The sequence below is a fragment of the Vanacampus margaritifer genome, chromosome 18 (assembly GCF_051991255.1).
Source record: "Vanacampus margaritifer isolate UIUO_Vmar chromosome 18, RoL_Vmar_1.0, whole genome shotgun sequence".
Classification (NCBI taxonomy): domain Eukaryota; kingdom Metazoa; phylum Chordata; class Actinopteri; order Syngnathiformes; family Syngnathidae; genus Vanacampus; species Vanacampus margaritifer.
In genome coordinates, this window is record NC_135449.1 from 17,293,186 (window position 1) to 17,312,118 (window position 18,933).

The window sequence follows — 18,933 nt, forward strand, 5'->3', positions numbered from 1 at the left end:
TTTCCTAATCACAAATTGGTTCGTCTAGGCCTGCAGAAGCAAATTCAGGCAGCTAAGTTAAATTAATACTTTGTAGAAATTGTGCTATTTTAGAATCATCAGTACAGGTATCGGTATCTTGGTAAAGGAGTTTATAAAAACTTGTGAAGGCTTCATCTATCTCCTTGGGCTTGACTACAAATTTGCTTCCCACTTTTATTTTATGCACAATATTAGAGGATTGTTGTTTTTCGTAATTTAAAAGCCAAGAGTTGCTAGCTCTATTTCCATGTTCATAATACTGGTGCTTGGCAAATCGTAAATTCCCCTCAATTTTTTCTGATAATAGCCCTTGAAGTTCCTCACGAGCTATACTAAGATCTGCTAGGTTGGGTAACATCCCTTGTTTGTGTTTATGTTCCAGTTCACGGATTTTGGCCTCTAATTCTAATTGTTTAGCAATCTTACATCACTTTCTTGCTGTAGTGTAAGAAATAATACTCCCTCTTAGATAAGCCTTAGCACAATCCCACAATACAATAGGATATATGCCTGGAGTGTTGTTTTTATACAAATATTTCTTAAACTCTGTGTCGTTAAGTAGAGGCATTTAATTTCTATTGCTTTGAAGTTGGTGTCAAGCCCAGATCCCACTGGAGAACGACCGGCGCGTTGTCTGAAATTGTGATGGGCATGATATTTATGTCTTCGACTCTATGCAGTTCAGCTTTAGGAGTAAAAAAAAGAAGAAGAAGTAAATTATCGTATAGGTTGCATGTCTGTTAGAGTAAAATGTAAAGTCTCTCCCTTTCGGGAATTAGCATCTCCATACATCTATAATACCTGCCTCTGCAGACAAATATTTGAGAATTTTTCCCATTTTTTGTCATGTTTAGATTCTGTTTTCCTTGTGTGTCTTCCTTGGTCTTGTTAAGTGTGATCCTGCCCTTCCTCGTGTTATCCAATCAGTGCCCTCAGCCACTTGTGTCTTGCCCAGGTGTGTCTTGTTGTGTCGTTAGTGTCTATGTATTTTGTCTGCTGTCTCCCCTCTGTCTGTGTCGGTTCATTGTTTTTCCCCATGTCATGCTGCCCGTTATTTGCCTTGTTTTTTCCCCCCATGTTTTGGTTCATGTTTTGGTTTATCTTTTAATTTGGAAGATCACCTTTTGTTTGAATAGAAATTAAAAATCCTTTTTTTTTTGATTGAACCTCTGCCTCCTCGCCCTGTCTTCCCGCATTTGGGTCCTCAAGCTTCCCCTCCTTGACATTTTTGATATGGCGGTTTGAGATGCAGACTGCCCATCTTGTTGAGTCATTACACAGTTGAAATCTCCACCCATAAGTAAGAGACCAGAGCTATGCTCCGCGATCCTATTAAATAATAACTTCACAAAACTCGGCTGATCCTCATTTGGGGCATAGACATTAACAATAGAGACTGCAATGCCATCTAGGAGACCATTCACCAGTATAAACCTACCTTCTTTATCTCCATGTACTAACGTTTCAACAAAATTTATTTGTCTGTGCATCAACATTGCCATCCATCTTCTTTTCCCAGAGCAGTGAGACGAATAATACACTTTATCAGCCCTGGATTTCCTTAGTTTCTGGTGTTCATCATCTGATAAATGTGTTTCTTTCGATAAAGCAATTTGGCATTTGAGGTGTTTAAAAGCTATAATAATGTTTTCTTTTTTTGATCGGGCTATTAAAACCTCTCACATTGTAACTTATAATTGTCAGAGGACTCATGACACAAGGGTAGTTATTGTAAAAATAAGACAATTTAAGGATTGCTTTGAGGGAGAGGATCAAGTGAAGACAAGTATAGTAGTGATCACATATGTAATGACATAGCTGTGCGCAGGAATGTTTGATCAAAATAAAAATACAAATACATTCGGAGAAATAACACTGAAGAGGGTCTTCTGCCCAGATTTAGTGATAACAGTTTTAATTTCCTTATTTCCTCAGTAGAACTTTTATCTGTGGATGTGTCTTTGTGAGTGTTCTCGCGATTTCTGCCAGCATGTCTAGGGGGCCTCCTCTATTTCCACAACAATAGACCATTTGTCTGTGGTTGAAGTCAATGTGTTAGTATGATGTCTTTAAAGTATCTCATGTCCGGTGAACTCCGGGTGGGCATTTTGCTGGGGGCTTTGTGGTACCGCCCTTCAAGATAGTATAAGAATGTTGTAAGTCCTCTGAAATCTTCGCACTTGTGAGAGGCTGCAGCCATTGTCTGGAACTCACTTGTGCCCGGAATATTCTGTAGAAATAAAAGCTTTAAAGCAACTGTTCATCGATCTCCAGCCTGCATTCGGATAACCAACATTTTCACTACCCGAAAGAAAACGAACACGTGGAGGAAAAGATAATTTTCTTCAACAAATACCATAGCATGCAAGGAATGAAAGCTCTTTTGTTCTCTTAAATACAACTAGAACCTCCGGGGGAACAGGAAGATAAAAATGCAAGAAAAAAACAACACTAATAACAATAACAAAATCACAAACATGTGAAATGCAAAAATGTGGAATAACGTCCCTAGCCACTATATTTAAGCAGCAAAAAACACCGTCCAACACGATGTGCTTTATCCACTCCAAAGAGGAGGAGCAAAAACCAAACTGTGAATTAACCAAAACAAAACAGCATTGGAGCTCAGGCTCCTGCAGATCACATATGGAAGTGTACAGTTTCAAATTATACAACATTCTTCTGTCTGAATATGTAATTACAGGTTAGGAGAAAAATACTTGCTAGTGCTTCCTTATGGAACTATTAAACCAAATTGTGCAAACAATATAATATGTCATTGTCACACCAGCTGAGACTGGCTGTATGTTTTTGAGCACACAGTACCTTAAGATTACTCTTCATTCACGGAAAGGATAGTAGACTGGATGTAAGTCATGGCTTTGGCGGAATCTTGAAACTCCAGGCTTTCATTCTTGAAGGTGATTCGGAATCTTGCTGGATAGAACAATCCAAAACGCACATCACGACACCCACACAAAGCTTTACATGCATCTGTGAGTGAGGCTCGGGCTTTCGCAACTCCTGTGGTGTAGTCCGGGAAATAGCTGATCCTTTTTCCGTTTGAAGGTATTATTTGATTACTATATTAAATGTAATCTTTGCGTGTTCTAAATAATTGCATATGAGATCTGATGAAGAAGCTTCTTTTGCAAAAGATTTATTTTAGGAGCTCCTAAAAGACACAAGACATGCTTACATTCAAAGGTGATGTTAAGCCTCGAGTGTGTCAATATGAAAACACACAGTCGTTTTATAGATGAAAAAAGCATACTCCTCCTCTGAGGCTGGACAAAGGGTTAGTAATTATAATAGACAGACAAGTGATTTACTGACATGTTTACTCCAGTTCCATCCAAAGCCGAAAATATACAGTATGATTAGACAGGTAATGCCATGCGACCTAGACTCCCTCAGACCCACAGTGTTATCTTCCATGAGAACTTGAGAACTTGACTCCCATGTACATTCCTATCTCACCAGCTGGAAGGGAGTGAAAAGTGTTATTCATTACAATACACAGTTATATTCCAATATATTTCACACAAACATTATCACAGTTATATGGCATCTATATACTATAAGTAAATTCATAAACAGTAAAAATATGCATAGAAAATGTTAAATGTCTTCACGTTCAGCAGCGGAGCTTTCTCCCTGGCTCTTCTCAAGATGTCCTCAGCATCTCCATCGTAGTGCAACTTGGCAATGATCACTCGGGGCCTGTCGTCACCTGGCTTCCTGGGTGCAAGTGTACGGTGCGACAGATCAACTTTGACATCCCTGTCCAGCTGAAGAACTTGTCTGATGATTTTAGACACTTCCTTTGGACTACTGGAATTCATCAATGCCCACAATGCGGATGTTTCCACGCCTCATCCTTCCTTCCAAATCTTCACACTTCTCCTGAAGTTATTTTACATCATTCTGGATCCCTTTTACCGTGGTTTTCAATTCGGTTAAATCATCAGACCATGCAGACATATCATCCTTCACTTCCTGGACGTCGGTTTCGATGCTATCAAATCGAGCATTCAGCGCAACAGCGCTGTTAGCAATCTCGGCCCGTGCAGCCTGAAGCTCAGCTTTGAGAGCGGGAAGTCTTTCGCCAGGGCGTTTTTAAGTTCCTCTCTTATGATTTGGGTGATGTCGCCTTTCAAGGTCGTCAGAATCTGTGCTTTGACGTCGTCGCCCATGTGCTAAGGTGACAGTGAGCTCTTGGAGTTGTCCGATTCGGCATCTTGTAGCCTCGTAGTCTGCCTGTTGGGCATCTCACCAGAGCCGTCGAACTTAAATTTCTGTAGCTTATCCGCCATGCGCAGAGATGAGCCACGTTAACGAGTCCTTGAAGGTTCAAAGTTGTAATACACAAGTTTGCGTATCAAAAGAGCAGGAAAAATTTTGTTTTTTAAGTGAAAGTAGAAAAAGTCTGCAGGAGCTCAGAGAAGCACGTCTTTACTCCGTTATTATTAATAATTTTAAATTGAAGTTCCTTTGTCTATGCTGGGACCGGAAATTTCAAATATTTACATCTAATTGCTAATATCTTCTATTTAAAGTCATTAAGAATATAATCACGTTTTAATGAACTAAATAAACAATTATATAATAACTTGCTTCTAATAAATTTGTTGTTACATTTGTCATTACAAAAATTTATTCCATTAATGAATAGATGCCTTAAAGCTGGGGTGATTTTCAAATGTATCTTATCCTGTTTACCCATGTTTACCATGGAGATTGGAAATTTCTTTACAATTTGTTTATACTGTATTTATTTTGGGTAAATCTAATTTGATATCTCACACAAATTTCTGCATGTTGTAGAATGTTACCTTCCTCATCCATAAAGTGGTCAATAGCCTATACTGTAAAACCAATCAGAAATAAAGATAGATCTTTTGTTAATCAATATATACCTTTTATTTCATATACGTAGGTGTATTGTGTGGTTTGAAGTTATGTTTGAATATGAGTTTCCAATACAGAAGAACCTGTTGATGAAAATCTGAGAATTTTAGAGGTCATAATCACATTTTAACAAAAATTCAATTCCACCTACTTTTTTAAAGACAAGGTTGGGTGTGTGAGACCGTACAGTGGAACCTCAGAGTTTGAACGTTTCGGAACTAGTACAATTTGGACTTCAATCAAAAAATCTGAGTAAAAAATGCCTCGGAGTTTGAACTGATTTCCGGAGTTCGAACACCCAAGCAAAGCAAGCTAAGCCAAACATACCTTGAAAACGGGTAAACGAGTGAAGCCGAGCAAAGCCGAGTAATGCCAAATGCTTACGTTGCGGTAGTTGATACGATCCACTGCTCATTTCCAGTCAGATCGTAAATACTCCCGGAGGTGCTCCATACTCGCAAGTGCATTTTGATTTTTCCACGACAATTTTCTTTGCCATGGGCCCAAAGAAAGACAACAGTCCCAGTGGCAGCAAGGAAAAACAGAAAGTGCTACGAACCACAGTGGAATTAGGAAGGAGATTATCGCGCAATTTTAACTACTGTTACTATTTCGGTAAATATTAACACGAGGACCCCCCTCAACAACGTGCCTGACGTTGAACAACGCACGCAAGGACCGCTTAGTAGTCTAACAATATGCCCAATGTAAAATACACAAACTCAGCACTGAACTAAAGCTAGCATTAACATAGCATTTATTATCCACTGATGCCATCACACCACAACAGGTAAGGTAAGGTATTTTTTATTGTTTAAATACTGTACTGTACTGTAAATGTAAAAACATCAATAGAAATTAAAATAGGAATGTTCTGTTTTTGGAGATTGGGAATGGATTAATTGCATTTACATTATTTCCTATGAGAATTTTTTTTTCGGAGGTTGAACAATTCGGACTTTGAACACTTTGCAGGAACAAATTATGTTCAAACTCCAAATGGAAATGGAAGCATTACAGCGCTGGATTTCAGCTCCGAAATCCAGCGCTGTAATGCTTCCCACACATTCAAAAAACAAATGTTCCAAAGTCTCTTTATCATAGCCACAAAAAGCACAGCAGATTTGTTCTACCTTAAACAGCACTTCACACATTATCACATGGTAAGACCATGTACGCAGAATGGTGGTGGTAATGTGATAGACATTGATTTTATGAATGGTTTGTTGAAAACAAAATGATTGAAAACTTTTTTGCAGAATCCGCAATTAGTACCTCGGAGTTTGAACATAATTTGTTCCTGCAAAGGAACACTGCATTTCAAGAATATTAAGTTTGGGACTGTAATACAAGACAGAAAAATAAAAATAATGCTCAATACTTTGATAATAATGGCAAAACAGTTTATTCACAGATGTAGATTTATGAAATGTCGACCTTTGTTTTTGATTTATTGTAAGGAAATTGAAGGGTTTGGGAGAACATTGAGGAGGGTTAAGACGAAGCAAGCCTTGTCAGTATTTAATAACTTGAAACAATTTAGTCTGATTAGAAAGTCTGATTAGACCTTTTGTTTTGTTTTGTGTGTTTTCTATGTCTGGTGTCTTGTTTGACAGCACCGTTCTGGTTTGTGCGCTCAGTTTGAATTGAATGTTAGAGTTTGAATTAATTAAGAGCGCAAAAAAAAAAAAATGTGTGAATTGCTACGTAAGGGTAGGAAGCTCCATGTCGCGTCATATCTGCTCCCACCCCTCAGTTCCGCCTTCGAGCGTGAACCATGATTGGTCAGGAGTTCAGGCACAGCTTTGCAAACATTGGACGCTATCTCATGTCAATCAGAGTAACAACGTTGATGCAATGCCCTTGCCCCCAAGTCTGTCTAAAAAGAGAACGTGCCTCTTCAATGTATTTATTTATTTATTTATTATTATTTTTAGACATATTATATTTGTCAGAAATGTCCAATATTTGTTCTGTGGCCGAATGTTGAATAGGGACAAATAGTGTTTTCTGGGATATACAGGTATTGTTAATTAAAACTAGTGTAAATGAAGTGAAGCGTCAAATTGAGAGGCAATGTAAGTATGTAGGCGTTTTATGGTCTACAGTAAATGTTTTAGACTTTGGCATAAACATATCATTGACCGATTCTTTCTGAAAAGAAACGGGATATACGGATGCGGAAGTAGTAGTTTTTGAGGTACTATTGAACACAACGAGAGGGAGGGCGGAGTCTGTTTTAAAGCTGCTTGTCTCTGAGGAACCACTGTATTGAACGCGGGGATACTTCTTTACCACTTCTAGTCTAGTTTTCTTTAGTTTTTGAGTTGTTTCCGCTCACTCTATACGGACTGCATTGTGGATTCTTTACGTTCATTCCCATTTATTCGACACGACGAGGGAGAGCCAACTCAAATACCGGATATTGTCACTTCAACGTTCTTTAAAACAGTGAAGATCAACTCGGCAACGGCCGTTTGGATTCAGGTGAGTAAACTACTGCCATCCATCCATTTTCTATACCGCTCATCCTGTTCAGGGTGGCATGAAATGTCTAACTTCTTTATAGGGGGCACAGGTGTTATTGACAAGTACAACAACAGTTTTCTTCAGATTCAGAGCCACCTGTTTCTCTTCTACATTAAACGCGTACAAGTCAGGAGGACATTCATAGGTAAACTGAATTGCTAACTGGCTGACCTTGTCGTAAACGCATTCACTAAACTTGGCAATATTTGCAACTTTCACCTGCACACCTGTGCGATCCCAATATCATATGACGGGGTTGTAGTGTAGGCTATTTCATTTGTGGGTACACAGTGGAAAAAATTACATTATATATTGATATGATGTAGTAAGTTGAAGAAAAAAAATCCAAACTCTAAAATGGTCGGCTAGTTTAAGAATTTGATTGAAGAATTCAGTTTTAGGTCCAGTCTTAAGGGATTTGGGGCCTTGTGCAAAATAAATAAATAAATAGAAGCCTGCTTTGGGTCCCTCCACATCATTGCAACAAATTGAAAACCCTATTTTCTCTGGCACCTGTACCTTATGTATCGTCATCCATCCTCCAGCCACTCACACCCCACCCAACTATACTGCGCCCTTGACTTAACTTGAGTTAACTGCTGTCAGCCAACAGTCCTGGACGCACCATTTGTACAGCAATAACCTCTTGAAGCGCTTTCATTATGAGTTACAATAACAAAAAATTGGAATTGACTCTGCTAAGCAACGCTAGTATAAATGGAGGAGGGAGTTGAGTAGTTGTGGCAAATGTTGCATAATGACGGAAATGTCCTCTGGTATAAGGTGTGTCTCTCCAGCAGGTATGCTGCTTTGGGACAACATTCTAGTTTTGTGTTACTGTGTAGCCCAGTGGTATGAAAAAGTTGGGAAGTAAAAGTACAAGTAAAGCATTCCCCCCCCCAGTATTTTGTACTTTCTGAGTATTGTATTTATTTTTTAGACTCCTTTTTACTTGTATCCGTTACATTTTAACATGGGTATCTGTACTTTTTACTCAACACATTTTCAAAATAAGTAAACAATTTTGTTTTTAAATGCATGAAAACGATTGAAATACTTTACCTGGAAGAAAAATCCTCATTATAAAACGTTAGACACGGACGGTCCCCTTCATCCCAGCTTGTGATTGGCTCTACGACATGCTATCACATGACGTGCATTGGCGTGTTTAGAAAAATCCCATCTCTGTGAAAAACTTAATATGACAAACAAAAATCTATTAAATAAACACTTTTCCTTGGTGAATCATGACATTCTCATCAAACTTTAAAGCCATGCTTCAAGAGCATTACTTATTTATTTATTTTTAAATAGAGTTTAAAGTACCACTGATTATCACACCCATCTAAGTGGAGTGAAATTTGTTCTCTGCATTTGACCCATCCACGAGGGGAGCGGTGAGCAGCAGCAGGGGCTTATGATCGGGGATCATTTGGTTATCTAACCTCCCAATCCCAACTAGTAATGCTGAGTGTCAAGCAGGCAGGCAATTTTTTATAGTCTTTGGTATGACCTGGCCGGGGATTGAACCCACAACATCCCAGTCTCAGGGCGGACACTCTACCACTAGACCACTGAGCTAGTTTAAGATCACTTTAAGACAACTATTGCTGCGTACAATGTGCTGTACATGTTACAGTAAATTAACTCTTTTACTGCCAAAGACGTTAAATGACGTTCTGCAAAAACCTATGGAGGAGCGCCAAAGACGTTAAAAGACGTCCTCCCATTTATTATTATTATTTTTTTGAAACTGGTGCTGGGAAGGCTTGCAGAGCTCTCCTGAAAGTTTTAAGCACGTCTTGTGAGCCTAATGACTATTTTTGGCCCCTAGAGGGCAGCGATGACTCTCTTTTGACAAGATCGGGTGGGCGTCAGTAGAGGCGGAGCAGCTAGAGCGTTGAGCAGGAGATCAGAATGGAAAACAAAGGAAAAATGGCGGCCGGTTGCAAGGAGCTAACGGCAGAGCCGTTTTTTTCAAAGACCAAAAGCATCGCTAAAAGAGCACATTGTTGATGACGATGATCATCATCGATGATGAAGATGATGGTGACTCCGTGGTTGGAAAGCATTGACGCGGCAGTAGAAGACGTTAGATGGAGCTAGATGGAGGAGGGAACGGGCAATGGCGAGCGTTTGCAAGCAGCTCTACACTTACAAGACAAAAGGCATCGACCAACGAATCCGAGCTTGACGGCGAAATTGGAACCGTTGACGCGGCGGCTATGACGGTGTCGTAACGCGGAGCGCAACCGAGCACGCACAGGCGGACGTTCGATCGGACGACGGAGAGTGCCCCGAGTCCAATGCATATTCATCAGAGGAAGTGTGTACAGTCTGCTACTTGCTTTTTATTCCCCGGGAAAAAAAGGCCGTCAAGAAAGTGTAACGTTTGCACGCAAAACGGACCAATGCGAAAGTGAAAGTAAACTGTGCGAGTCCTGGTGTCTCCTTGTACGCAGGAGAGCGTTACAAAAACAAAAACTGTATTTGAAACGTCCACATAATTGTAAGTAGTACCACAGTTGCACACATTTGTAAATAGTTTGCGAAATTGTTTTGTCAAATTGTTACACTGTTGAATGGAAATAAACGCATTTTGCAATCAAAAAACACTTTTTCATTGTTGGTGAAAGCGTTTTACAGAAGTAAAGCACTATTTAGGTGTTTGTGGCATCATTCATGGACAAAAAGAAGTGTACAATTCACTAGAGTGCATGAAATAACGTTTTTTGTTTCAAAACAGAGAATTTCGGTGAAAGTAACCATTTTCTATTGTTGATTACTGAAGAACGGAATAAGGTAGAAACAAACTTTTTTTTTCTGATGAAAGATGAGAGTCCAATCTTTCATTTGGTCGGATGTGTGTTTCCATAGTCCAAACACAACGTTTTCTGTGGACCTTGAAAGATCACTCAAAATGCTTAAATCGGCTGGCACTGGCGACAACCCGTTTTTGAAAACGTCTGGCAGTCAAAGAGTTAACAACAAAAAACAGTAAACACCACAAAACACTAAAGCAATACAGAGTCTCATGTTGAGTCAAAAGACAAAGAATACAAGTGGCTTTTTAAGATTAGTTTTACATTAGAGAAGAAAAAGCTTTGCAATATAGCATCACCGTCAGTCGAGGATACCTGATTTGGGCAAATCCAGTTGTAGGAATTTGTCGAAGTATGAACACAAGAATTCCTTAATGGCTGCTTCAAACCAAAATTACCTAGTGATCAATTTCAGGCACTAGTCCTTTTATGATAACCTTGCCTGCAAGATGAATTCTCGCGGGATGTGTGAGTTCACAAACTCCCGCGAATCCATCTTGTACCGAACCTACTGATTTTGTGATTGGTCAGAAACCACCAGTGGTTTATTCAGTGGTCCCCAACCTTTTCTGTACCACGGACCGGTTTAATGTCTGACAATATTTTCACGGCCCAATCTAAAGGTTTAGCTGATAAAAACAAAATAAAATGACAAGAAAAAAACTGTGGTATTTTCTCTATAATAATAATGAACGTAAATCTACTGTGTAATCATGTGCAACTTTATTAACGGTGTCCGTAACGTCACACCAACAACAGAACATCACATGAGCAACATCGTTTCTGCCCCAAAACAATGCACTCTGGTCGCTATGGTAGCGTTTAAAAATAACTTCAAAATAAGACACAACACAAAAACAAAGTGCATGAAAATACTCGCTAATCACAGCAGCAGTGAATCAGTGGGAGCCCTGAGCTTGTTGTCAATATCTGTTGACTCGTCAACCTGGAGCGCATACCATGGTGAATTATTAATTCTCCAACAGCTGTGTCTCAATGTCCTCTGCTATTTCCTCAATGCGCCGAGTGACTGTGCTCGCTGAAAGAGGCACCAGTGCAATCTTTTTAACAGCAGCCTCTCCTAGGAGTTCACGGCAAATGTCTTTAGCGGCGGGTAGGATAAGGTCTTCACCAATAGTGAATGGCTTCTTGGCCTTAGCAATACGGTTAGCAACCAAATAAGATACTCTCAGTGCACTTGCCTGTGTCGACGTGGTGGCCATCAGCAACTTCTTCTGCCCCTCATGTTCACGTTGTTTCCGTTGAAAATACTCCAAAGGCTTGTCTTTCGCTGTGGGGTGCTTGCTCTCCAAGTGGCGAACCAGTTTTGAAGGCTTCATCGCCTCATTAGAAAGCCGGTCACCGCATATTACGCACAGCGGGCTTGGTGCGTGGGAATTGCCCGTGGCGATAAATCCATATTTTAAATACGATTCTTGATATTGCCTGTTAAAGGCAGCTTTCCCTTTTTTAGAGGGTCCAGGTTCCTCTTTTGTCCCTTCATTGGACCGTTTCCCCTTCGCAAAGAAACTTTTTAAAGAAGTTTGTTTTTTTGCTCATTTTGCTAGCTTGGAATTAAATTTAGCGTGACGTATCATGTGACGTGTGGTGTAGACGCCTTGAAGTGCGTCAAGTGAGACGGATGTAACAGAACAGAATCCGGCCACTTTTCAAAATAAAACATAATTTTTGAAAAATATTAAAATAATGCAATTTTTTTTTCTTTCGGTAACAAATGACCCATGGCCCGGTACCGGGCCGCGGCCCGGTGGTTGGGGACCATTGGTTTATATCAAGTGGTTCAGACCAAGCAAAATTGTGTTTGGGGGGCAGGATATGCAGCTGGGACGAAAACAAGAAGCGCAGAGGTTGTGGGAAACAAACAAATCTAACATGGACGACTGCATGGATGCTGCAATTAATTCTGTTCTCGCAGAATTACTCACAGTTTCCTTGTTGAATGAAAAGCAACTAGAGGCGCGCCATGCATTTACTAGCTGGTAAAGATATTAGTGCTTTTTTTTTGTTTTAACCTACGATGATGACATTTTCATCCGCTGCCATGATTGGTCAAAACAAAGTTTGGTAGACGTGCACAACGCCGCATTGCCTAATCAGCTTGAAGTAATGTATTGAATGTCCCGCCTTACCCGAGCAGATCACACTGGAGCAGACCCAGATTGATATTGTAGAAAACTTTTCTTATGTTACATATAGCCAGGGCCGCCTTGCTGTACACACAGGGTACACATAGTGCGCAAGGCACCATCGTTTCTCAGGTGCACCATCGTCTGTGAATGGCCCCATTTTGCGTGCGGGCACGTATTGTGACTTTGTGTGCGCATGTCATTGGTGAATGCTCTGGCATGCACTTCACATGTTGTTGAATCATTTACCCCCAAATGTATTTGTAGCACTCTTTGCAAGAGTGTGTATGCATTGGCTGCTACATTACTGCCAGAAGGATCATGAGGCCCCGCTTTCACGGTATGTACTCGTACTGAAAATCAAGATCAAGCGAGCTTTTGCCCTTCTGCTCCGTGGGAGGTTTCTGTCCTCCCTGAGCTCGCCTTAGGACACCTGCGTTACAGTTTGACAGGTGTACCGCCCCAGTCAAACTCCCCACCTGCCACTGTCCCCGGAGTGGGTCGCACCGCAGGCGCTTGTCGCCAGAAGTGCGGGCCCGCGCGTGGCTCGCCCTCCCGCCTCACCGGATAGGTGAAAAAACGATAAGAGTAGTGGTATTTCACCGGCGGCGACCCCGCAGGGAAGCGGGGGCCTCCCACTTATTCTACACCCCTCATGTCTCTTCACAGTGCCAGACTAGAGTCAAGCTCAACAGGGTCTTCTTTCCCCGCTGATTCTGCCATACTATGTTTGTCATTTCAGACATAAATAACACTTTTGAGTTTTTTAAATTTTCAGTAAACAAGGTTTTGCAAAATAGTGCTTGCATTCTACGATTCAGAGATGCGTGGAAAGTAGCAGAAGAAGAAGTACAGTACGTAATTCGTGTTTGGCAGTAGACTTGGGGTGCGTTCAATGACTACTCGTACAGTAGGACATTTCAAAAATACATGGAAAAAAAATAACTCATTCATTGTAGCAAACAGAAATAAATACTACGTGAGCACATTGATGGGTGTATGCACTGGAAACATTTTATAACTTATTTTCAAGATCAATAACCTCTGCCACAGATGCACCAAAATCAGAACAGCCACATGGCACAGCCACATAGTTTTTCATAATGCTCAGATATTACATAGGCAGTCAAAACAACATAGAATGAACATGAATTTGAATAAGAATAAAAATTTGAACTTATTTTCCTATGTAAGACTCAAGTTTTGAACTTCAAGTTTCTGAGGAGAGCAGTGAGAATGGAGAGAGCACCTGTTACAATGTTCTCTTCTATAATTTACAAACTTGTCTATTTTACATTTATAAAAAAAAATAAGTTGTGTCTTCTTTGGATTCCTGTCAGCCTCTGTTTATGGACCAGATATCAAGTTCTGGAGAAAACAAAAAACATAGGACGTCATTTTGACAGTTGCATAACAAAAAATGTAACACATTGGACGTAAAAAAAATAAATAAAAATTGTAACACAATTTGGACATCCAACATGTAAAGAGCTCAGTCGTATTTTTGTCATAGCACAAGGTTATTAAAAAAGATTACGGAAAATCATCTTGCAATATTTAAAAAAAAAACAATAGAAATCTGAAGCGTTGACACGTGTTGTACATACCTTCGAGCTTTTATTTCATGTTTCATGAATGTGGCCACCACCGTCAACATAGCCGATTTCATCAAGCCGATTTGAGAAATCCCCCCTTTACTCCCTTATCAACTTGATGTTGTGTGCTGCCAGTGGTGGCCACATGGAGCACTTGTGAAACATGAAATAATAACTGGAAGATATGTACAACACGTGTCCAAGCTAGAGTGTTTAATTTTTTAAATATCGTGTGATGATTTTGGTGCATTCTTTTTTTAATTGCCCTGTAAATTGAATGAATGAATGAAGCACTAATAGTAGCATGTAGTAATATAGTGGATTAGAGTACTTGTTAGCACAAAATGTCTGCATTACACACTTGGGTATATGCAATACCTGTCCATTTCATTTCATTACATTAGATGTAGAAAAAGTCATAAACAATACAATATACTTGAATAAAAAATATTTGATGATTACTTTAATTGATGGTAAACGTTTACACAAACCAAAAATTTGCCTCTTCTGCTTGTGTGCTCGTAAGCAAACCAAAAGTGGTTTATTATGTCCTTGATCCATCTGACAAATGGTTTTTGACCAGTAACCACCCCAGCCAGTTGGAAGACAACAATAATAGGACAATGAGATTACAGTAAGATACAATAAAATAAAATAAAATAAAAATGAAACTTACACCATGAAGTTTCTTTGTTAGATTTTTGGAAGCATGACAGACATCAAGGGAATGGGTCACGCCTTTATCCATATGTCTACCTTTTTCTGGATCTTTAGAAAGGAAGAAAAAAATTGGAATCTGAACTACAATTCTAAAGGTGAAAAGCAATTACAAAGATCTGACCTGATTTGCCTCATCACAGTCGATATCCAAAACAGATTTTTCCAGCTCAATACAAGGTAGTGTACACATTGTACTCGTTAATGCACAAGTAAATTAAAAACAAAATTATGATTTCAATCATCTCATGAAAAGTTAGAGATGTAAGAAATTACTATTTGAAAACACCGCAATGAGATAGGTGGCAAATAGTCAGAATCATATGGATCAGAGGGCCAGTTCTCTATCAAACTCTATTCTGGAAATAAAAGAGGAAAGCAGCACATGTAAATATTTACTGATCTATAAGTACGGAATTTTAGAGGGAATAATTGGAGACTTACACAGTGTTATCCAGACTGTTTGCATTCTCCTCATCAAAAATGGCATCCTGTAGGTCCACTGATTTCATGCAACAAAGAAAAGAGAGCACAAACAAACAAACTTTACTCAAATTATAAAAGAAGACATAATTGTTTATCTTTTGCAAATCTAGTGCTTGTTCTTCATCCAAAGGTTTCACTCCCGCTGTATGGAAGTCACCTATCTATCTATCTATCTATCTCTCTATCTCTCTCTCTCTATATATATATATATATATATATATATATATATACCCTAACCCATTCAAATAAATTGTCAATCACATTTGTCATATCATCTTCAGTTTTTTCCCCTATATATATATATATATATATATATATATATATATATATATATATATATATATATAGCCACTCCTCCACCACTTTTGTTATTCCTGTTAATATTCCTCAGTTCATAACCTTCTAACTCATAGTCCACCCCTTTTTGCATAGTGATCCAAGTTTCTGATATCACAATAATACTGAATGGTTGTGTGAATGTCTGTAAATATTCCTAAATGTGATTGAAATTGGCATAGAGGCTTCTACTGCTGAAATGGATAATAGATAGTTTGTCCTTTGATGTAATGCTCTGATTAAATTGTTCGTCACTGTAGTAAATACAGTCATTGTTAATACTGCAAAAAGGGGTTATTATCTGGGTCTATGTTTTGTTGTAATTCCTGTGAGTTGTGTTAAACTAGTTCAAAAGTCCTCATTTCCATTGGTTTGTGTTTGTCAACTGTATACGTCAAGTTCAGAGCACTCCTTAATTAGGAGAACTTTAGCCTGCTCAGGGGTTCCATTCAATTTAATGAACAGTTGAACACCCTGCAATTGGATGTCCACGTAGCTTGGATCTTGTTTTGTTTTCGTAGTTGTCGAGCCTGTCTTTCTTTTTTCTTTCTTAGATGTTCACTTATGAACACATTTGTCCCTCTCAAATTCCTCCCTTGCTTGAGTAATGCAGTTTTTTGTTTTCTGTTCATAAATCGTAGTATTACAGCTGGTTTTAGGCGTTTATCCTGACGGGGGCAGGCTACTATGTCTTTACTATCCAAGAAAATACCTTTTGTGTTCATATACCAGACCACTTGTTGCTCCACCGTCTCCAACTCCTCCTCGCTCAACTCCCCGCCTGTCAAGACTTCCTTGGCGTAGGTACGCGGTTTAACATCTAGTCCAGTTATAGTGAGATCATTTTCTAGAGCAATTATTTTCTTATCTTTCTCTTCGTTTTGTTTCCTCAATTCTTTCACTTCAAGTGCAAGGCTTATGATGGTTGTTTGTTGTGTTGAAATTTTCTGCATTTCTGTTGTCAAGGCATTCAAAGATTTTTTTTATCTCCTCAGCATTTACATTAGCTTTCTTCGGCCCCATACTGCACAGAGTTGCTGCTAATTTCGGCTTAATTAGCTCGTCGGCCAACTTGCCTGTTTTGAGGTCTTTTGCAAGCTCTAGAGCTGGACCCGCCCTCCACCTCCGCTCACCGGCCTCCGCTTGCCAGCGGGCTCAATGCTTTTCAAAGTATCGATACTTTTGACAACCCTAGTGTGGAGCAGTGGTGCATTTTCGTCGCTGTCTTGCTACAAGTAGATCAAATAACATAACCCTAAACCTAATATAAAAAAAACCAAAAACACTTGTTATGATTATTTTTGGGGGTTGTAGGAATTGCTTGATAACTACACGCTGTAATGGTAGAAATGGGACAAGTTATTATCAATCAGTAAGTGGCAATTGCGCCACATTCTGTGTGTCTTTCTCGGGGTCGTTATGACTACTCATTAATGGACAACTATTTTAATAATCGAGTAAGCGTTTGAAACCGCTTTTTCCTCACAAGGGTCGCGGGGGTGCTGGAGCCTATCCCAGCTGGCTTCGGGCAGTAGGCGGGGTACACCCTGAACTGGTTGCCAGTCAATTGCAGGGCACACAGAGACGAACAACCATACTCACAATCACACCTATGGACAATTTTGAGTGTTCAATTAACCTGCCATGCATGTCTTTGGAATGTGGGAGGAAACCGGAGTACCCGGTGAAAACCCACGCAAGCACGGGGAGAACATGCAAATTCCACCCAGGAAGGCCGAAGCCCGGACTTGATCTCACGTCCTCTGCACTGGGAGGCGGACGTGCTAACCAGTCAGCCACCATGCTGCTAATTGAATAATTTGGCTGGTGTAATTCTTATCACCTTGTTCATCCAGCTCTCCCGGCGTCAGATTGCAGGAAAGGGACAATTACATTTGTGGGAGATATGATAGGCATGGCCAGCCCAGCTTCAGCCCCCAAAAAACTGATTTTATTGTTGTTTTGTACAGTGGATTGATTGTTTTTTTTTTGACAATCAACGCTGACAATTTTAATTAAATGAATTCCACTTCAGATTTGTTGCACATTATTTTGTCATCCATAAAAAGTGTGGAAATTACAGAACCCATTACAAAAATTAAGTTGACTCAAGTTATTCAGAAATTTTCAATGTGCACACTTTTTTGCTTTATATATTCTCTAAGCATGAGTGACAAAAAAAAAGGAGGGTGTGTGTAACAAAGTAGTTTTGTGACCACATCATGTTTAGAAACATGTTCCCTTTTGGAGCTGTTTAACTGGTTCTACTCTGCTGGCATGAAAATGGTTTGTTTTCAAGATAGCAACTCCGGAAAGGGCTACTCATTGCAGCATTTTCGCCATGGGGCTGTAACAGCTGAGCTGATTGTCTAAGTCCATAAGTACTGTAGAATGTTTTGTATGTGAGTTTTTTTTCCTGAGAGAGCTCAGTATTGTTCATTTGGTAATCTTACTGATTCGACATGTCATTATCATTGCTCGCTCTCTCTTTTTTTTCTCGTTTTCTTTTTTTTGTATGTGCATGTGCGAGTGTGTGTGTGCATATGTGCGTGCGTGTGAGTTTGTGCTCATTAATTCACCTAAAACCTATTAAAAATCTCATACCTTTCACCTAAACCGAATACTTCAGAATCCAGCTAGAGTCGTGAGGTTGTCAGTAGACCCGAGAAGGATCAAAGAAAAGAAAGGAAAGTGAAATCAAGCACCGACCAGACATCCCCTACAACCTACCGGGTTACCAACCAGAATGTTTCACCAACTCCAGAAACATCTAATTTCCAACAAATTAGGGAGACCTCGAGAGACCAAAGGAAAGACTGAGGAAAGGAAGGAAGGAAGGATAGATGAAGCAGAGTGAGATCCACAGACATCAGCCTCCACCGATTCAACGATCAGAGGAAGAAGCAGATTGTGTTTGAATTTCGGTAGATGCTGGTGTGGTGGATCTGGCATGCATGAAAACCTCCACCAGAGAGGGGAGCCGTCGACCCCGACCAGGACAGAGCAAGCACAACTCCCCAGGGCCCCCCAGGCACGGCAGGCCCACCAGGCATCCCACCGGCCCACAGCCCCCGCTCCCCCACGACCTACCCGTCTCCCCACCCACACCCGCCACCCACCACAACCCCGCCGCCCCAGGTCCCCAAACCCCCCCCATAGTTGTGGGGTGCATTAAAATTGGAGGGGAGTTGTAGGGTGAAGACTAACCTACCCCACCCCTCCAAAGTGTGTGTTATGTGCCCTATGTGTCTATTAACAAAGCCTCTCCCAACCTGCGCGAGGTGGCAAGAGGTTCACTGGAGCGGGGCAGGCACAACACCCTCACTCGCGCGCCCAGCCCCCCGGAGACCCGGGCCAGGGATGGAGCCC

General features: G+C 40.2%; 1 protein-coding gene across 6 annotated transcripts in view; it reads left to right on the plus strand.

Moving 5' to 3' along the window:
* Positions 1-6,955: 6,955 nt before the first annotated feature.
* Positions 6,956-18,933, plus strand: part of llgl2 (LLGL scribble cell polarity complex component 2) — a 96,619-nt gene continuing 84,641 nt past the window's right edge. For 3 of the 6 annotated variants that reach the window (XM_077551475.1, XM_077551474.1, XM_077551473.1), the window contains exon 1: positions 6,959-7,419. The gene's annotated coding sequence lies outside the window, so the exon portion shown is untranslated. Of the gene's footprint in view, positions 7,420-18,933 lie in introns of all 6 variants that reach the window. The other 3 variants (XM_077551478.1, XM_077551476.1, XM_077551471.1) reach the window with 3 other exon arrangements.